Here is a 4,944-nt window from a genome sequence, read left to right as displayed (position 1 = left end):
TTGCATTTTCTGTAGAATTGTATATTAATAAACTGGTACAGGGAAAAACAGATTGAACATGGCATCCTCATCACACAGAAGGAAGAAATCCAAGGAGCAATCCAGCAGCAACCAAGGCATTCTGGAGAAATGGTTTGCTGGAGATTCTGAAGCAATGACAAGGTACATCCATGAGACAAGCAGGAAGCAAGTCAATGCACCCAAAGTGCTGGAATTTTCTTGGTTAAGAGAAGAAAATCTGACTGAAGCAAAAACCTTGCTCAAGCATCAAAAGCTGAAGAACTTTCTAGAGATGATTGGAAATGTATATCCAGATTTGGTGAAAGTTTTCTACAGCAACTTGGTTCAAGATGGCAAAAATATGGTCTCCCATGTGAAAGGTGTGAAGCTGAAGATTACAAGAGAAATATGGAGCAATGTGGGAGGAATCAAATATTCTGGAATGAAGGTAAGCAAAGGGAACACTACTGGAATCCAGGGATTCAACAAGATGCAGTTTTATAGAAGTTGTGTAAGGAATCTTGCTGAACCAGTGGCTAGATTTCATGCTGGAAATCTCACAATCATTCCAAGACTCCTTGCCTACATCATTGTTTGACAGCTTACTCCAAGAGGAAGCAATCATGCAACTCTCCATGAAGAGGACTTGATTTTGCTGTACTGCATCATGAACCAACTCAAGGTAAATTGGGTGAGTACTATGGTGAAGCATATGCTCAAATCCACAAGGTTACCAGACTATCGCTTTCCATATGCAATTTTTGTGTCAAAGCTAATTGATTACTTTGAAGTTGACACTACAAATGAAAGAAATGACACCATTAAGGCAGCAAGTGAGATAGACAACTCCACTCTCCTCAAGATGGGCTTTCAAAAGGAGGATGACAACTAGGTATTTAGAAGGAATGCTGCAAACAGGGCTGAAAATGAAGCAGCTGATCCTGAAAATGAAGAAGAAAATGCTGATGGAGTGCAGAACATGGATGCATCACCAGGGCACTCTGCTGGACATGAAGATGTTGCTGCTACAAGACAAAATGCAATGGTTGCATATGAGGCACCTGAGTACAGAGGTGAACCTATGTCTATGTTTGAAAGACAAGTGCTAAGCAGGCTGGACACACTTACATATGAGCAGAAGGCACACTATGAAATGACTTACGCCAGGTTTCAACACTTGGATGACCAACTTGAAGGAGTTCAAGTGCAGCTAGCTGAGCTTTATTACAACAACAAGTGATCCTATTTCTAAGTCCTTATCTTTTATATGTTGTTGAACAATTTGGGATTAATCTGTTTAGTCCTTATTGTGCACTGGTTTTTAGTTGATTTGTGGTTTGTAATGGACCTCTATGTTGGTTTTATTTGAACTGTTATGTATGGCTATGATCTCTTTGGTATCTTGTGCTCCCATTCTGTTTGATGAATCCAAAGGGGGAGAAGAATAGCCTGATACAAGTTCTGCAACTGATATTTACAGAGGTTGCTGATATGATTCAGATATTAAATCTGCAGGTACATCAATTCTAAATCTGTTTGTTCTACCTTGACACCTGTGTATTTTTTTCTGGTATATAGTACTGTACAAATTTGGTCATGATCTTGCTTCAAAGCTGTGCAAAGCAAAGGGAATTTGTCTCCATCAAACAGGGGGAGATTGTTGAAGCTGGAGGAAGCTTCTTCCCTACCAAGGCTTGATGTGTGTTTGATGAAGAAAATAGCTTGAGTGCTTTGAAGATTGTAATAGGTTTTAGATTCGTTTGTAATTAGGCTTGTAATTGTGTAAGGTTGCCTTTTGCTGTATAACCCATCCTAGATGCCTAACCAAGTCTAGATCAAGCACATGATGTGGTTAAATGGTTTTTGAAAAGCTTTTTAAAGTGTTTTTAAAAAAGTTTTAAATCAGTACACAAATAAATCTGTTTTATGGAGAAAGAATCTGTTTATTTCTTCTCTGTTAAAAGGCTTTTCTAAAATTCTGTTAGGGCACCACAGGCAAAGCTTAGTTCGTTATTTCAGTTAAAGTTGAGTTGGCCTATTTGCTATCATTTAATCTGTTTCACTGTGAAAGAATCGGTTTGCCCTTTTGGTCAGTTGAAAGGTTTTTCACAAGTTAGTTAGGGCACCAAAGGTATAACTTAGACAGTTATTTCAGTTAGCTGAGTTGGCGGTTTTCACAAAATAAATCTGTTAAGTTCAAAAATGAATTTGTTGTTTTCATAAACTGCTTTTCAACTGTTTTTTGAAAAGAAGTTAGAAACTGTTTTCTATATAAAGAAAAGTTTCTCTCACATGAAAAGTGTTGAGCAATTACGTTTTTGACAGAAATCAAACAATTTCCATGTGAGAAGAAGGATCAAAAGATTTTTGAAAGGTTTTCCAAAGAGGTTTTCAAGTGTGCTTGTTCTAGGAAACCTTTGATCTTGGTGAAGGTGCTGGTGCAGTTCTGCAGCAAATTGAACTACTGGTTTTGAGTTCTTGCATCTTCTTTTCAGGTGTAATCTTTCCTTTAGTCTGGTTTGTAAAGGTGTAAGTGTTAGTCACTCCTTGATAGGGTTTCTTGGAGTGCAAGGTGTGCTGAAATAGGATTTTTCAGCATTGAGTGTGTTGCTTTTGTAGTGTTCAAGAACTGCTGTGTTTGTAAGTAATTGGTACTGTTTTTAGTGGATTCCACCTTGGGGTAAGGTGAGACTGGACGTAGCTCTGTATGAGTGAACCAGTATAAAAACTTGTGTGCCTTTTCTTCTCATCCCTGCACTCATTTCTGGTTTTGCTTATTTTTGTCAAGAACTAAATCTGTTCTTTTGAAATTGAATCTGTTAATTCTGGTTTTAATAAAAACTGTTCTTCGTGATCTGTTAAAGCTCTCTAATCACAATCAAGGCAATTGTATATGCTGTTTTAATTGATCTGAAAACAAATTGTCTATTCGTTAAAACCTGAGAAAGATTTATTCTCATTAAAACCTTGTGTTGAATGAAGTTGATTGATTTCTTGGCATAGCTGTATTCTTCATACTCATAAAATCCAACTAATATGATTTTATTATAATCCTCTGTTGATTACAAGTCTAATTTGAACAAAGTCAACTTGTGCTAGACTGCTCTGAAGAATCAATCTGTTTTGTGTAAAAATAATCTGTTCTTTTTGCCTCTGGTATACTGTAAATTGTGTGTTCCTGTGAAAATTTTATAAGCTCAATTCACCCCTCCCCTTTTGAACTTAGACACTAATAGACCCAACATCTTGTAGGTAGCGACTAACACAGTCGTCTTGACAATCAACACGTCCAACCCCATATACTCGTCCCTTGTACCTTCCACCTACAGTTTCTAACCAACAACGACTTCTCAATCTTTCCTCCACAGTAGGATCTAATGGAGTAGATATTGAGGTAGATTGTGACTCAGATAATGCTTGAGACAATCTACTTTCAAAATCATTCTATTAAAATGAAAAATATTTGTTATCATACTAATTAATGTATATGAAAAAAAAGTTTAAAATAACTAACATGAGTCTGCCTTGATCTATCATCAACAAAATCTCCAGTGCTCTTCCGTATATGTGTTTGTTGAAACACTTCATCAACATGGACCGAGCGGCCAAGCTCCTCTGTCTATAAAGAAAACATTTCATATATTCAGAAGATAATAATTAATCATAAATTAATATAAAAAAATTATATGGAAATCATACGCTACGAATAGCGTGTTCATGAACACTAATAGACCTCCAGTGTGCAGACATCCACCTTTTTCAGACAAACGATTCTTTTTAGCTGTATCACATTTGGATCGATACACAAGCATGTTCCACTTTTCAAGAAGGTTGTTCCAAACATTATTGCCAATCCATTCTGGTCGTTTACCTTCTTGGCGAGCATCTTTAAACATTTGTGAAAGGTTGTGAGAAGCTTTTGTATGGAAATTTTCTTAACTTTTTCCTCGTCCTCAACCCTCCATGTGACCTTCCTCTTCAAAACAACAAGAATCATCAATCCAAATTGTAAAATATAAATTTTTTAAAGGGAATAAAAAACAAGTACCTTAAAACGATGAAAAAATATATCCCGTTCACCCTTTGCGATTGCCCCCCATGTTGGCCATGGCTCACCAAATTGTTGCTCGATGATGGCAGTGATGGCCTTTGATGCAATTTTTGATGGATAAAACCTAAATAACAAAACAAAGTTAGTCAAAATTATAAGACAATAATAATATATTATATAAATTGAATTTTGTTATATTCTTACCCTCGCCCAATAGGCTGAATCAGAGGGCGATCACCAGTTGAGAGGACCTCGTCCTCTAAGTTATTCGCTGCAGAAGCTGAGTGCGTCCCTCCAAGATTTGTATATGGGGAAGGTGTAATATCTGGTGGGGTTGATGCATTATAACCAACACGTGGAGATGGTGTTGTATCTTGAACTAGTGGGGTGGATTGGGTAGCATCTGCTACTGGTGGGGTGGATCCATGAACTAAAGAAGAAATAGGTGTATTGGGTTGACTGGATGATGGATTTTGGTTGTTAAATCGTGATAACAATTTTATCACATAATTTTTTTCCCTTTTTTTGGTTGTTACTCGGTGATGGTTGATCAGAACCTCCTGCTGACATCTATATATATATGGTATGAAATGATAATGAATGTTATATAAGTTTATCAATGGAGAAAAATATGTTGAATATAGTTTAATAAAAAAATTGAAATAAACATGTACAATTTTCATCATCAAACATAAACCTCAAATTAATTGAAGTAATAAACAGTATGTTAACAACAATACAATACTAGTTCCTACAATAAATATTATATATTAACATTGGCTTCCTAAGTCTATTCAGAGCTAGAGATGTCAAAGTCATCTCCATATTCATCTTCACTTTCCCCCTCTTCATTGTCTTCTTCCCATTCATTTGTTTCTTCATCTATCTGATTT

General features: G+C 36.2%; 1 pseudogene; it reads right to left on the bottom strand.

Annotated features, from left to right (window-relative positions):
• Nucleotides 1–3,222: 3,222 nt before the first annotated feature.
• LOC150025920 (uncharacterized) lies at nucleotides 3,223–4,621 on the bottom strand (annotated as a pseudogene).
• Nucleotides 4,622–4,944: the final 323 nt, after the last annotated feature.

The sequence above is a fragment of the Phaseolus vulgaris genome, chromosome 7 (genome assembly GCF_051622355.1).
Source record: "Phaseolus vulgaris cultivar YP4 chromosome 7, ASM5162235v1, whole genome shotgun sequence".
In the NCBI taxonomy this organism is placed as follows: domain Eukaryota; kingdom Viridiplantae; phylum Streptophyta; class Magnoliopsida; order Fabales; family Fabaceae; genus Phaseolus; species Phaseolus vulgaris.
This window is presented reverse-complemented; position numbering and strand designations above follow the sequence as displayed.